The sequence below is a fragment of the Prionailurus viverrinus genome, chromosome C2 (assembly GCF_022837055.1).
Source record: "Prionailurus viverrinus isolate Anna chromosome C2, UM_Priviv_1.0, whole genome shotgun sequence".
In the NCBI taxonomy this organism is placed as follows: Eukaryota; Metazoa; Chordata; class Mammalia; order Carnivora; family Felidae; genus Prionailurus; species Prionailurus viverrinus.
Window position 1 is genome coordinate 31,701,827 of NC_062569.1, and position 16,474 is coordinate 31,718,300.

The 16,474-nt window shown below is 40.6% G+C and overlaps 1 protein-coding gene across 5 annotated transcripts in view; it reads left to right on the forward strand.

The window, feature by feature from the left end:
* The first annotated feature begins 214 nt into the window (after positions 1-214).
* Positions 215-16,474, forward strand: part of PPP2R3A (protein phosphatase 2 regulatory subunit B''alpha) — a 200,798-nt gene continuing 184,538 nt past the window's right edge. For 3 of the 5 annotated variants that reach the window (XM_047875325.1, XM_047875323.1, XM_047875327.1), the window contains exon 1: positions 516-915. The gene's annotated coding sequence lies outside the window, so the exon portion shown is untranslated. Of the gene's footprint in view, positions 338-515; positions 916-16,474 lie in introns of those variants that run through there. The other 2 variants (XM_047875324.1, XM_047875326.1) reach the window with 2 other exon arrangements.

Consider the following 16,474-nt stretch of genomic DNA (forward strand, 5'->3'; position numbering starts at 1 on the left):
ACAAATCGCGTCCCCGCGGAGTCGCCGTACCAAAAGACCCCACTGGCTGCGGATACCGCGGCTCTCGCGGCGCCCCTGGCGGGCCCCTTCCCCGCTCCGGTCGGCGGGGTGGGCGGAGCGTGGTGGGCGGGCGGGGAGGGGCGGGGCGTCAAGCCCGCGGCGGAGGGTGGGCACAAGGGGGAGGAGGGAACGGGCGGGCGGCTGGGCGGGGCGCGATCAGGCCTCTGCTCCTCACACGCCGCACTCGCAGCCGAGATCCCGCGCCGCCGAGAGTCTTGGCGGCAAGCGCCGTCTTCGAGCCGAGGCAGCAGCCGGAGGAGGAGCCGCGGGCGCTGAGGTAAGCGCGGGGACGTCCGCCGCGTGGCCTGGAGCCTCGGCGCCCCCGGCCCTGCCCGAGGGTTGTGGTGAGGCCGAGGGGCGGCGCGCGGAGGCCCGAGCGGGCGGGGCCGGGGCCTGGGGGCGGGGACGGCCTGGCTGGCGGGGCCGGAGGGGCCGCGCGGCGCTGGGCCGGCGGGCAGAGCCTTGGGAGTCGGGGTTTGAGGCGGCACGGGCGCCTGTGCACACTCAGCTCTGTCCCGGGCCGTGGCAGCCCGGGAGGTGTGGAAACCGCCTGCCTCGGGGGCGCCCACAGAGGAGGGAAGGCGGGGGACGGCCGTGTCCCTCCCACTTTCGGGGCTCCCAGGCCAGTTCGCCCGCACAGCCCTCGGGAGCTTGTTAACAGGAAAGCTTGGCAGGAAAACAAATGCCAACGTTTTGGAAGAACTGAGAGTCACGTCGTTAGGCGCTGAGGCTTTATTTTCCTTCCCCGCCCCCTCCCAACCTCAACCCGACTTGGCCAAAGAAGGATGTGTCACCAGCTCGGGGCCTCGGGCGGGATCCCCGGCCCGGCTGGAAGCAGGAGTACCTGAAACAAAGGTAAACGGAGGCCCGGCATACCCCGACCCTGCCCTGCGGCCGCCCTCGAACCGCCCCAGTGGGTCTCTCCCGCGCCGACCCTGGCCGCCGCCTCAGAGGGGCTTTCTCCCGGGGGACCTCTCAATGGAAACCAGCTGGCGGGGCTCGGAGTTGATGTTGCATCTGAACTCTCTTGTGCTCACATTATTCCCAATCCCCCAACTCTGGTAAAGCTTAAGGAAATTTTACCCGGTTTTAGTGGTCAGTAAATGTAAGGGAGGATAAATTGCTGTTTGTAAATTATAAGGTATTTTCTTGTTAGCAAATGGTCTGAAACATGAAATAAAAAATCTTAACACGTAAGCAAAAAAGAGCGATTTCTAGTGCTTTCCAAAGTCTGAAGAAATGTTCCTCCTCAGATCACTCATGTAGAAAACATCCCCCCAAACCTTTGGTGCCAGGCATTTTTCTTTGTTCTTTATTAGTCTCAGGCCTCAGTTTCTTGTAAACAGAGCACCCAGTGCTGAGACCCTAAGAATTGCCATACTAGGTCAGAGCATGTGCATCCTGCTCAATAGGCAGCAGGCTTGTGTTGTAGTAAAACACGGTTTGCTTTCTTGGTGATACCGTTAAAATTATCGTAGTTTCATTCCTTTCAGAAATATTCATGACTTTTACTGAAAGCCTTTTAAAAATCTGTAGACCACTCCTAATTTATCCATAAAATGTATTCACATTTATTGCATCCAAATGGCTCTCCTATCTTTTCTGACAGAACTTGAGATACTGTGGAGGAAACTCGGATCTTTTATAAAACTGGGAGCTCAGAGTTTGAGGACAGGGGGAACAAAGTAGTTTTTTAAAATAGAAAGCTTTGAAGAAGTCTTTACCAGAATCAACCTGGCTGATGAGTTCAAAAATAGTTTTATCCAGGAACAGCCTGAACATTAATCAGTTGAAGGTTTATTTGTATTCATAAGTATTTGCATATTTTAAAATGCAGCTAACATTCTGGAGAGTGAAGGGGCTATCTGACTATATCTTAGTCTGAATTAATTTGAGCTTAATGTTTTAGCTGAAACCAGCTGCCCTAAGAGAATGAAAGTTTTGTTTCAGCAAGAAGGGAATAAAAGAGATGAGTAATTTTGGAGTATGGATTACTTGAGGGGGGCTCCCGTTCACACCATAACTTTACTTTTAAACTCTTCATAGACTCCTCATTACCTCTAGCAAACATAGTCTCCACTGTTATAGCCACAGTCACTTTTCAACACACAACCAAAACTTTTCTTAACATTTACCCGCCACTGCTCATCCCCCAAAAAACCTTACCACCTGGAGTAGTTAATTGCCCTTTTGTGCACTACCATTGTGTAAATTAGAGGTTTTAATTCATGATACTGTTGATAATTTGGACTATATAATGCTTTTTTAAATATTTTAAATTTTTATTCTCAAGTTGGTTAACATACAGTGTAGTTTTGGCTTCATAAGTAGAACCCATTGATTCATCACTTACATATAACACCCAGTGCTCATCCCAACAAGTGCCCTTCTTAATGCCCATCACCCATTTACCCCTTCCCCATCAACCCTCAGTTCTCTGTATTTAAGAGTCTCATGGTTTGCCTCCTTCTGTTTTTATCTTATTTTACCTTCCTTTCCTCCATGATCGATCATCTGTTAAGTTTCTCAAATTCCACATATGAGTGAAATCATATAATATCTGTCTTTCTCTAACTTATTTCACTTAGCATAGTACCCTCCAGTTCCATCCACGTTGCTGCAAATGGCAAGATTTCATGCTTTTTTCATCACTGAGTAGTATTCCAGTGTGTGAGTGTATATATATACATATATATTGTTGATAGCACTGCTATAAACATTGGTGTGCATGTGCCCCTTTGGATCAACATTTTTGTATCCTTTGGATAAATTCCTAGTAGTGCAATTGCTGGGTCGTAGTGTAGTTCTATTTTTAATTTTTGGAGGAACCTCCACACTGTTTTCCAGAGTAGCTGCACCAGTTTGCATTCCCACCAACAGAGCAAGAGGATTCCCCTTTCTCCACATACTTGCCAATATCTGTTGTTTCCTGAGTTGTTAATTTAGCCATACTGACAGGTGTGAGGTGGTATCTCATTGTGGTTTTGATTTGTATTTCCCTGATGATGAGTGATGTTGAACATCTTTTCATGTGTCTGTTGGCCGTCTGTATGTCTTTGGAAAAGTGTCTATTCATGTCTTTTGCCCATTTCTTGACTGGATTATTTGTTTTTGGGATGTTGAGTTTGGTAAGTTCTTTATATATTTTGGATACTAACCCCTTATCCAATATGTCATTTGCAAATATCTTCTCCCATTCTAACGGGTGCCTTTTGGTTTTGTTGATTGTTTCTTTGCAGTGCAGAAGCTTTTTGTTTTGATGAGGTCCCAGTAGTTCACTTTTGCTTTTATTTCTCGTGCCTTTGGTGACATGTCAAGTGAGAAGTTGCTGCGGCCGAGGTCAAAGAAGCTCCTGCCTGTTTTTTTTCTGTTGGATTTTGATGGTTTTCTGTCCCACATTTAGGTCTCATCAGTTTTGAATTTATTTTTGTATATGGTGTAAGAAAATTTGGACCAGATGATTCATTGTTGTGAAGGGCCATCCTTTGCATTTTAGGGCTGCATTTAGCAGCCTTCCTGATCTCTACTAAATAGATACCAGTAGTACCTCCCCCCACACACAATTATAACAGTCACACAACCCACACAGTTATGACAATCAAAAATGCCTCCAGATATTGGCACACGTCCTCTGAGAGAACCCCAAATCACCCCCAGTTGAGAACCACTATTCTAAACAGACTGTTGCCTTAACACTAGTGACCCTGTATTGTTTTCATTTGCTTGTGTGTTGATTTTCTACTGTCCTAAACTTGAGGGCAGAGCAGTCGTTCATTTATTTACCAAATATCTGAGGAAAGGCCTACTTTGCCAGCCAGATGCTAGTTTAGGTCTGGCAGTATAGTGGTAAAAGCGACTGCTGTAGTCTTTGTACTCCTGGACATTACAGATGCACCCATGTGTAATGATACAAATACCTCGTCAAATTGTGATAAGTTCTGGGAGAAGTACAGGGTGCTCTGAGTACATAAAATAAGGGTCCTGACCTAGTTTGGAAACTAGGGGAAGTTTCCTGGGGAAATGACCTTTAAGTTGAGGTAGACATTAAAGGAAGAATAGAAGTTATAGGGGCACCTGGGTGGCTCAGTCAGTTAAGCATCCAACTCTTGGTTTTAGCTCAGGTCATGATTTCATGGTTTTGGGAGTTCGAGCCCCACATCAGTCTCTGTGCTGGCAGCACAAAGCCTGGTTAGGATTCTCTCTTTCCCTCTCTTTTTTCCCCTCCCCAACTCACACTGTCTCTGTCTCTCTCAAAACTAAATACTTAAAAAAAAAAAAAAAGTTATAAAGGGAATTTTAGGGGGACAGTATTCCAGGCAGAAAGAATAGGGCCTTTCCTGCGTCCTCAGAGGCCACTGTGGCTGGAGCAAGGAGAATGATAAGGGCAGGATGATACACAATGAGTCTGGGAAAGTAGGTAAAGGACTTTTTTGAGCAGAAGTTCTCAGTCCAGCCTGTTCATCAGAATCAAAAGAGGCACTTAATACAGTTAGAAGCACCTGGGCCATGCTCCAGGCCCAGTAAATCAGAATGTCTGCAGTGGGTCCTACTTCCTTCCCCAGCTGCCGTTTTCCCTACATCTTCCAAAGGGATGACCACTGGTACTAGTTTTGTGTATTGTTCTAGACATTTTTTGTGGGCATTCAAGCAAATGCATATTATTCATTCCTCCTGTTATTTACACATATGGTAGCATACTGTACATACTATTATGCTTGTTTTCAACAATGTCTTGGAAGTCTTTCAATTTTAATATATAGTTTCCTTACTCTTTAATGACTGTATAGTATTCCACTGTTTGGCTATACCACAGATTATTTAACCATTCTTTTATTGATGGACAGTTAAATTGTTTCTAGTAATGTACTATAAATAATACATGCATATACCAGTTCACATGTCAGTATATTTGTAGGATAAATTCCTAGAAGTGGAATTGTTGGGTCAAATATGTACATACACATGTGTAAATTATTTGTGTGTAAAAGATCAGTCTGATCATATTGGAGAGAATGGTTTGGAATGAAATAAGTGCTTATGGGAGATAACTGAGCCTAATTAAGGTTATTTTGTGCTATAGAATGAATTTTGTCTCCCTAAAATTAAATTTTGAAGTCCTAGCCACTATGTGACTATATTTGGAGATAGAATCTTTGGGAGGTAATTAGGGTTAAACAGGGTCAAAGGGGTGGGGCCCTAATTCAGTAAAATTAGTGGCCTTATAAGAAAAGGAGGTAGGAAAAGCCATGTGAGCACACAGTGAGAAGGTGGTTGTCTGCAAGCAAGAAAAAGAAAACTGACCTTGCCAGACCTTGATCAGGACTTCTACCCTCCAGAACTGTGAGAAATTCATTTCTTTTGTTTAAGTAATCCAGGCTATGGTATTTTATTATGGCAGCCTGAGCTAAGACACTGTGGAGAGGTAGGAAAGAAAAGATGGTAACTGGGACCATGGTAGTCACACAGAAAATGGAAAGCGGTAGATGGATACAGGAGATATATTTAATAAGCATAACTGATAGGACTTAATAATATGCTATAAACAGTAAGAGGGAGAAATAGGTGGGTAGGATGACTCCCAGGGTTTTGGCTTGCCCAACCAGGTAAATGGTGGGGCTGTTACCTGAGGTAGAGAACACTAGAAGAATGAATAGTTTTGAAGTGAAGTGGGTGATTTACACAGTGATTTACACAGTTCACTTTGGGACTGGTGAGACCTCTAAATGGAGATTGCACATAAACTTTAGATAATTCAAATCCAGAGCTTGGAGGAGTGGGCTGAACTGGGGACACAGATATTTAGGTGTAAATTGAAGGGTGTGGATGGAATTGCCAAGAGCAGAAGTTGTGAATCCAAAGCCCACAGCTGAATTTGGCTTACAGATGTATTTTGTTTTTCGCATAGAGTAGTTTTTGTTTAATTTTGAGTTAGTTGCCAATAATTTAATATCTAAAGATTTCCCATGAAAATCTAGATTTGGGGCTTTTCTTTAAAAGTAGGAAGATGTAGCACTACTGAGCTGGCTTTTCCATATGGGAACAATTGATTGGAGCTAAGTCACCACTGATCCCAGCTGCTTTCTGTTTACCAGCGAGCCCTCCGCTCCTTAAAACTTATGCCTGGCCTACTTTGTTTATTTACTTGTCAGACCCTGTAGGCACTTAAGTGTGTAATCCCTGCTTTAGGAAGACAGTATAGAATAGTGATTCTTACCTTGGCTGCACATTGGAAATATGGGATAATTTTAAAATACTGATGCTGATAACCCACACCAGAAATTTCTGTTTTTGTTTACTTGGTCAGAATTGCAGCCTTGTGGGCTCCTGGGTGGCTCAGTGGGTGAAGTGACCAACTCTTGGTTTTGGCTCAGGTCATGATCTCACAGTGCATGAGTTCGAGCCCCACACTGGGCTCCTCGTTGACAGCATGGAGCCTGCTTGTGATTCTCTCTACTTTGCCCCTCTGCCCCTCTGCCCCTCTCCACTTGCTTTCACTGTCTCTCCTGAAAAAAAAATAAAAATTAAAAAAAAAATTGCTGCTTGGGATTTTTAAAAGCTCTTCAGGTGATTCCACTGAGCAATAGAAGCTGAGAACCATTGACAGAGGTTAAGAAGAGAGCTCACGCCCAGTGTTTCACAGTTGGGTAAAGGAGGGTAGCTCCAGGAAAGGGATGAGAAGTGGCCAGAGAGATAAGTGGAATGGGATCTTGCAGGTAAGGTATGCAAACTTAATCCAATACACTTGAAGATGTTTTTAATTAGATGAGAGAGAATGAAGTTTATTTTGCATGTATACTTACTGTTTGTCTTGTATGTCCTGTATTATATATGCTGTTCATTACTGCGTAGAGTTTATGTACACACAAAAAAATAGCTATACTTTATCTAATGGGCCATTTAGAGGATTTCAAGAGTAATTTAAACTATGCTTGATTTTTGTCTTAGGGATTTACTTTAGAATCTAATTCCAGTTTAAGATGTGTCATAAAAGGCAAGGGAAGAGCGTATTTAAAAAAGAGAGAAGTTATCAGGTAAAGATGTAGATTGAAAATGACCTATTGAATATAGCCAGATGGAGTCTTTGACCTCAGTGAAACCATTTTAGATTGGAAGAGGCAGAAACCAGATTGAAGTAGGTAGAAAGTAAAGAAATGGAAAGAATGAATGTTGGGGAAATCTTTTGAGTTGACCCGAGAAGGGAGGTGATGAGGGAAGGTCAGGTGTCTTATATGTCTGTATGGCAGGTGTTCAGTCTGTGTTGGTTACCTAAATGCATCTAACTCTTGAGGGAGGTAACTCATTGGTACCTGATTACCCTTCTCCCCATTTTAGAGGTGTCTTGCTTGTATTTGTTTTGGAGACATTGTGCTTTACACTGAGGAGATAATTTTGCCAGGACATTAGAGACTCAGATGTTAGTGATTAGGCCCTTAGTCTCTTTCTTATCTGAAAAGCACAGGGCTCCTAAAGGCCAGCAGGGCTCCAGTGACTCTGACATCATCCTCCCATTGAACTGATGAACAAATATCAGATTGTTGGCTTGTTGAAAATGGAATACTCGGCTATGTCAGGGAATATGTATCTAGCTTTCAGATTCCCAGGAGCAATGTGCAGCTGTACTTTATCCATTTAACTTGATATTATAGCTGGTTTTCCAGTTGCATATATGTAAAATTTCTCATACTTTGAAATAAGTTGGAAGAGGCCCTCATTGAGCTCAAAGAGAAGAGAGCACTGAATAAACTGGTTTCCAAAAGGTTGTGTGAATGCTGGAATGCAGTTACCTTGAAGACCTTGGGTTAAAGTGGCTGTCTAGAGTGGGTTGTCATGCACATGGCCACTACCGATCTGTCTCTTAAACATCTCTGCCTCATTGGCAACTTTAACCTGGCATAGGAGGTTTAAAGAGTTTTGATCTACCAGCAGAACAGAAACCAGAACAGAACAGAACCAGCAGAACAGAAACCAGAGCGGTTGGGAAATGCCAGGGATTATTAGTGAAGAATGGTGTTGATTAGTTGAAGACATAAGCCCCATTGCTATACTCTTTTTGCAAAGAGTGTCATTCTGTGAGGGATTAGTCTTCACAGCTACTATTATTTGATGTGTTAGGTGGATGTGATGGTTGACTTCTGTATAAAGGATGTCTTTATGACATGAATAGCAGACCTCAGTCTACAAAAGTTTATATTGGGCATCTATGATAAGAAAATATTTTGTTTAGAAACTTGTATGTGCTTGCGCAATTGTAGGAATCCTACTGTCATAAATATAGTTAGGTACTGTGCCTGGATGGTGGTAAAGGGGAAAGGTCATTGCCAACGTGGTCCAGAGCTTCTTTGGTTTGCAGAGGAAATAGGATGGTTGAGTGGATAGAGGGTTTGGAGTCTTTTCTTGCATGTGAAGCCGTGATCTGTCAGGTGTCAGCTGTGTGATTTTTGTGTGTGTGATTTTTTTTTTTTTGAGTTAAAGTTCACATAAAATTAACCAAGTTAACTATTTTAAAGTATACAATGCAGTGACCCGCAGTACATGCACAATATTATGGAACCATCACCATTAACTTCGGAACATTTTTAACACCTCAGAGGGAAACCCTTTATCCATTAAGCATTCACTCCCCATTCCTGTCTCTCAGTATTCCCTGGAAACCACTGACCTGCTTCTTTCTCTATGGAGTTGCCTATTCTGGACATTTCATATAAATGAAATCATACAAATGTGAATTATTGTGATTGGCTTCTTTCATTTAGCATAATTTTTTAAAGGTTTATTCATATTGTAGCATGTATTCCTTTCCTTTAATAATCGTTGCTTCCTTTGAATAATTCAGTTATATAGATGTACTATATTTTATTTATCCATTTATCAGTTGATGGATATTTGGTTTGTTTATACCTTTTGACTATTGTAAATAGTGCTAGGAACATTTATGTACAAGTTTTTGCTTGAATACCTGTTTCAGTTCTTTTGTGTACACACAAAGGAGCAGAATTGCTGGGTCATATGGTAATTCAATGTTTAACTTTTTGAGGCAGCATCAAAATGTTTTCCATGACAGCTGTACCATTTTACATTTCTACTAGCAATGTTCTGAAGTTCCAGTTTCCCTATATCCTTGCCAATACTTGTTATTTTTAAAGTTTTTAATTCCAGTTAATAAACAGCGTAATATTAGTTTCAGATGTGCAGTATAGGAATTCGAGTCTATACATCAGTGCACTCCTTAATCCCCATCACCTATTTAACCCAACCCCCCCCCCTCTGTTTTTTTGTTTGTTTTGTTTTGTTGGTTATAGCTATCCTGGTGGGTGTGAAGTTGTATCTCGTCATTTTGATTTGTGTTCTCTTAATGACTAATGATGCTGAACACCTTTCATGTGCTTGTTGGCCACCTGTATATCTTTGGAAAGATGTGTATTGAAATTCTTTGTCTATTTTTTCATTGGATTGTTTGTCTCGTTGGTGTTGAGTAGTTGTTAAGAGTTCTTTATATATTCTGGATACTAGACCCTTGTCAGATGTATTATTTGCAAATATTTTTTCCTGTATTGTAGGCTGCTTTTTCATTTTCTCGATAGTAGTTTGCATATAAGCATTTAATTCTGATGAAGTCAAATTTATGTCCTTTTTCCTTTTGTTGCTTATACTTTTTTTTAACGTTTATTTATTTTTTTTTTAATTTTTTTTTTCAAAGTTTATTTATTTTTGGGACAGAGAGAGACAGAGCATGAACGGGGGAGGGGCAGAGAGAGAGGGAGACACAGAATCAGAAACAGGCTCCAGGCTCTGAGCCATCAGCCCAGAGCCTGATGCGGGGCTCGAACTCGCAGACCACGAGATCTTGACCTGGCTGAAGTCGGACACTTAACCGACTGCACCACCCAGGCGCCCCTAACGTTTATTTATTTTTGAGAAGAGCAAGCACATAGGCACGTGCAAGAGAAGGGGGGAGGGGGAGAGGGAGGGGTGGAGTGAGAGGGGGAAGAACAGAGAGAGGGAGACAGAAGATCCAAAGTGGGCTCAGCGCTGAGAGCACAGAGCCCGATGTGGGGCTCAAACTCACGTGAGATCATAACCTGAGCCACCCAGGTGCCACTGTTTCTTATACTTTTGGTATCATATCTAAGAATCCATTGCCAAATCCAGGGTCATGTCAGTTTACCCCTATTTTTCTTAAGAGTCTGTAGTTTTAGTTCTTACATTTAGGTCTTTGATCTATTTTGAGTTAAATTTTATATATGAGGTAGGGTCCAACTCCATTCCTCTGCATGGATATCCAGTTGTCCCAGCACCATTTGTTGAAGGGGCGTGTGTTCTCAACCCTACATTTTTCATTTGTGAAATGAAAGTGATAAAAAACACTTGTGTCACAAAGTTGTTGTAACATTAAAAAGAGAGGGTGTGTATTGAACAGTAAAAAAGTCACTAAAATACTTGTGACTGTTATTTTTCTTCCACATACATATCTCACTTGCACAAGGCCTCTATAAGTTAGTGTCCTTCATCAGCCACCAGAAGTTGTCCATGTAGTGCATAGTGAGTCATGACATAGAGGACTGGGGATCATGTTGTACCCGGAATGCAAAGTCACAGGGTCACTGATGCAGGAGGTAGTAGGAGAGATTGAACCTATCCAAAATTGAAAGTCTCTTTCCTTGTAGAGTATTTGTCAAATTCTGTTGCTGTTCCTCTCAAATTTAGGTGTCCTGGGTGTGTAAGCATAGTTTTTAAAACTAAAGAGTTTTTAGGCATCGTAGAAGAATAAAGGCAGTTCTTTTTACTGGACCAGGAATCCTCACATTTCACTGTATCAGCTTTTAAATGGCTAGAACTGAGACTTTCCTGATTCAGTGGCTAGTAATCTCGGTTCAGTCAACAAATATTTCTTGAGTTACCATTATGTGCTAGGCACTGTACTAAATAATAGAGATATAATGCCTTATCATACAAGACCAGACTCTCTTGACCCTGTATCCCTCTTTAAATCTGTTCCTTTCTACAGTTGTCTAACTTGCTGAGTCTAATTGCTTTCTCCTAGTCCCTCTTGAGTCCCTGCTAATCACATCTTTACCTCCCCTCCCCAACCAAGCCTTCCACATTGTAACTCCATCCAGTGAGTCAGTTCTCAGTCTTTTACTTGATCTTTTCAGCAGCATTTTACACAGTTAAGATTGTTCTTCTTTCATTTAGTTTCCAGAACAGTGCTTTCTCTGGATTTCCTCCCACCTTACTAGAGGGTTTTTTCTCAGTCTTTTTGCTAGTTCCTAATCATCTTCCTGATAACTAAAAGTTGGGAGTGCTGTTTACTCCTCAAACCTCTGTTCTTCGTTATCAACCCTATTTCCTTGCATTTCACTTGGTCTCATGACTTTAAATACCATCTATACGTCATCAGCCACATTCCAATGACTATGAGATTTTATCTCCAAGTTAGACCTCTCCTCTGAATTTTATAGTCTGGTATTAAAGTGCCTGCTTGATATCTCCATTTGGATATCTAATAGACCTCTCAAAACTGAACTGATTTTCCCCTCCAAAGCCCACTCTTCCTGTAGTCTGTCCCATCTCGTAAATAGCAGCTCCCTTCTAGTAGCCCAGACCAAAACCCTTGAGTCATCCTTGGTTGTTGTCTTTCTCTTTCTTCCCACATTCAGTCTGTCAGCAAACTCTGTTGGCTCTACTTTCAGAATGTATCTAGAATTGGTCATATACCACTATCTCTCCTGCTTCCACCTTTTCCAAGCCATCGTATCTCACCTGAATAATTGCCGTAGCCTAATTCTTTTTTCCCTGCTTTTGTCTTTGCTCTCCTACAGCCTGTTCTCAACACAGCAGCTTGAGGGACCCTATTAAAAGTAAGTTCTTCACTCAGAGGCTTTATGCTTACCTACAAGACCCTACAGAATCTAAACCCCCACTTACCTCTCTGGCTTCATCTCCTGTTCTCCACTGTGCTTACTTTGTCCGAGTCACAAATGGCACCTTGCTCTTCTTCCAACAAACCAGTTATGTTCCTGCCTCAGGGACTTTGCTTTCCCCTCATATCTACAAAGCTTTCTCCCTCACTTCCCTCAGGTCTTTGCTAAAGTTCACTTTCTCCAGTACTCCCTATCTCCTTCCCTTTCAAACTCTGCTTCCCAGAGCTCTCCTTAGTCTGGGTGCTCCTCTTACCCCACCCCCTGAGACTGAGCACTAAAGCTATTCCTCTCCCTCCTGTTTGTCTTTAAGTTTATAGTTGAAGAGTCTCTTCAGTTAAAAAAGCAATTTGAAAACTGCTCGTCTGTGAGGTTAGAAATAAAAAGCAGAGATTAGTGGCCATGAATGGAGAGGGACTTAACTTAGCAAGGGCACACTTATCCTTTCCATTTTGTGGATCAAAGGCGTGGTCCCTATTTTACAGTCTTGGAGATGGATACTGTAATACTGTTCTGATGAACACAATGCTCCTATTGTATCAAGCCTTCCCCTGCAAGTACTGTGGCTCAGGTGTCAGTATTTTGTCTTCCTTCCACATAGTACGTCTTGGTATTCTGGCAGTTCTGTTGGGACCTCTTCCCCATGGTAGGCCCTGCTCAGTGAGTGGAAGAGGCTCAACTGGTACTGGTAGCAGTATTGGGATCTATGTATTAAAGGCAGTTAAGAGTTACATATAATGGAGAGGGAGTGTTGATTCTACTGTGAGATGTCCAGACCCTAAAGAAAAGGGCAAACAGATCACATCTAGTGCCAGTCTCCCTTGATAGCAAGTTCAGAGGCTTCATCAGTTTTTCAACCTGTCTGCATTATCATGGGTTATTGTTAGTATAGCCTGGAATGGTGCTTGTTTTGATATGCCGTTTTTAAAACACAGTGCATTATTTCTAATGAATTTTTAACCAGCAGGTATTATATAAGTATATTCTTCTTGCCTTGGCTCTTTTCCTAGATAAGCTGATTTTCTTTTTTTTTTATTTTTTTAAATGTTTGTTTATTTTTGAGAGAGACAGAGACAGAATGCGAGTGGGTTGGGGCAGAGAGAGAGGGAGGCACAGAATCTGCAGCAGGCTCCAGGCTCCAAGCTGTCAGCACAGAGCCTGACACAGGGCTTGAACTCACGAGCTGTGAGATCATGACCTGAGCCAAAGTCGGACACTCAACCGACTGAGCCACCCAGGTGCCCCTAGATGAGCTGATTTTTCTAAATGACAAATGAATAGATAAATTATACAATTTCAGGTAGTGGCAATAGTGCTATGAAGAATATCAATGTCCCATAATAACAAACACTTGGATCATTTCCGATTTTTCTCTCTTAAACGATACTGCGATGAGCAAACATCTTTGTACTTATGCAGATGTGTGATGTTTGTATTGCATAGATCTGAAAGATGGAGTTGCTGGATCATCTAATCATATAATCAAAATTTTAAAAAATACTGCCAAATTGGTCCCCAAAGTGTCTATACTAATATTATAAACATAATTAAAAACAGTAATGTGTTTCAGTTTTTCAGTAATATTTCCTTTATATTTCAGTCACAGTAGCAGTATTGAGTACATTTCTTTATTTAAAAAAAAATAACATAAATCTAAAAATCCTCATGCCTTCACTAATTAACAAATTTTTGCCTCTCTTAAAAGTTTTAAAACCTCATGCCCCCTTGTTTTCACTTTTATTTCCCTGTGGTTGAATAACTTTTCTCAAGGTTTTGACCATTTATATTTCTTTTTCTGGTTTTTTTTTTTTTTTTTTTTTGGATAGCACAACAAAGACTGTTAGTTACCTTTTATGATCCGTTCTTCCTTCATCTTCAGTAGTGGGAACCCCAGCTTTTAGCCAAGCCCATTGATGCCCATCTAGAAGACTACATTCCTTGGTCTCCTAAGAGCTAAGTACAACCATGTGAGTTTTAGCTGATGGTACACAAGCAGAAGTGTTTGGTGTGATTTTCTGAAATCTCCTTAAAGGGAGAAGGCACTCTCTTCCTCATTCCTCATCCATCCTGTATTGGAACACAGATACAGTGATGGAGCTCTACCAGCCGGCTGTGCGTGAGCCAGAAAACCTGGGCCTCTGACCATTTGTTGGAGTCACTGTACCAACTTTTAACTTCTTTTGCATGAGAGAGAAGTTTAACTTCTATCTTGTTTAATCACTCTTATTTTTGGTTTTTCTGTTATATGTGGCCTAACAAATACTTATATTTATTTGTAGGAGTTCGTTGTGTTGCAGATACTCATCTTTAATATAAAAATGGCACACATTTTTCTCCAGTCTGTTCAAGTTCTCTCCCTTTGTTTGTAATAGTTTTTAATTTTGATCTCAAATTTACCTGTCTTTGCTTTTGTGACTTTTGATTTTGCTTCTTTTTTTTTTTTTTTACTATTTAATGGACATTTTTCCTGCCCTGAAGATCTAAACATAGAATCTTATATTTTCTTATACTCTTATAGAAAAATTTAAGTCTTTAATTATATTGAATTTATTTTTATGCATAGTGGAAGGAGGAATCTTGTTCAGTTGGCCATTCATAACAAGTAGCATGTCAAATTATTAATAAATTCTCATATGCATAGATTGGTTTTAGAACTCTGTTTAGTTTCATTGATCTTTGGTTCTTTGCCAATAATATACCTTTAGTTACTGTAGCTTTATAATGTGATTTTTGGTGAGGCAAGGTCTTCTTTCTTTGTTCTTTTTTAGAAATTAAAGGTTAAATGGCTGTAGCACAATATTTGGAAAACATGTATAAGGTGAAGAGTATAACAATACAAATGAACATTTGCTCAGTACCCATTGCTCAGTTTAAGGGACATATATTGCTATTACTTTGTCTTTGTCCCCCTACCCTAAAATTGTCTTGACTCTTGCACATTTTCTCTTCCATGCAAAATTTTAGAGTTAGATTATAAGTTGATCTTAGAATTAATTCATACCAGTGAAGGCAGTAATAGTGTCTTTATTAATAACTGCTTTCTGAAAAACAATAAACTAATTATTTAAATGCTTTTACTATTTAAAAACAATTTGATGTGATGTGAACAGTGGTTACTAGATACTAGTTGAATGTGATTATGAGCTCTAGTAGTTGTCAGTTGAGCATTTGTTTTGGTGGCTTTTGACCATTACACTGTTTTTATTGTTTTATTGAGATATAATTGACATATAACACCATATTAGTTTCAGGTGTACAACAGAATGACTCAATATACATATATATTGTGAAATGATCGCCACAACGTCTAGTTAGCATCCATTGCCACACAGTTACAATTTTTTTCTTGTGATAAGAACTTTTAAGATTTAGTCTCATCAACTTTCAAATATACAATAGAATATTATTAACTGTAGTCACCGTACTGTACATTATATCCCCAAGACTTATTTATTTTATGGCTAGAAGTCTGTACCTTTTGACTACCTTCACCCATTTTGTTCACCCCCTACTCTCCACCTCTGTCAACCACCAGTCTGTTCTTTGTGAGTTTGGGTTTTGTTTTCTTGGGAGGTTTTTTAGATCTCACATAAGTGAGATGACACAGTATTTGTCTTTCTAACTTATTTCATTTAGCATAATGCCCTTAAGGACCATCCATATTGTCACAAATGGTAGGATTTCTTCTTTTTATGACCGAATAATATTCTCGTGTGTGTGTGTGTGTGTGTGTGTGTATGTACCACATTTTCTGTATCCATTTATCCATTAATTGACACATAGGTTGTTTCCATGTCTTCGTTTTTGTAAATAATGCTGCAGTGAACATGAGGGTGTAAATATCTTTTTGAGTTAGTGTTTTTGTTTCCTTCAGGTGAATACCCAGAAGTGGTCTTGTGGGGTCGTAAGTAGTTATATTTGTAAATTTTTGAAGAACCTCTGTACTGTTTTTCATAGCGGCTATACCAATTTACTTTCCCACCAACAGTGCACAAGTGTTCCCTTTTCTCCAGTCCTCACCAGAAGTTGTTATTAGTTGTGTTTTGATAATAGCTACCCTAACAGGTGTGAAGTGATAACTCGTTGTGATTTTGATTTGCATTCTCCTGATAATTAGTGATGTTTAGCACCTTTTCATGTACCTGTTATCAAAGAACTTGTTGCCTGTGTTTTCTTCTAGGAGTTTTATAGTTTCAGGTCTTACATTCAATCTTTAATACATTTTGAGTTGATTTTTGTATATGGTTTAAGATATTGATCCAGTTTCACTCTTTGTGTATGGTTATTGACTTTTCCCATCACCATTTATTGAAGAGATCATTGTTTCCCCCATTGTTTATTCTTGACTCTTTTGTCTAAATTAATTGACCATATGTGGGTTTGTTTCTGGACTCTATTCTGTTCCATTAATTTACGTGTCTGTTTTTATTCTAATTCCACACTATTTTGATTACTGTAGCTTTGTAATATAATTTGAAATCAGGGAGTAATGCCTC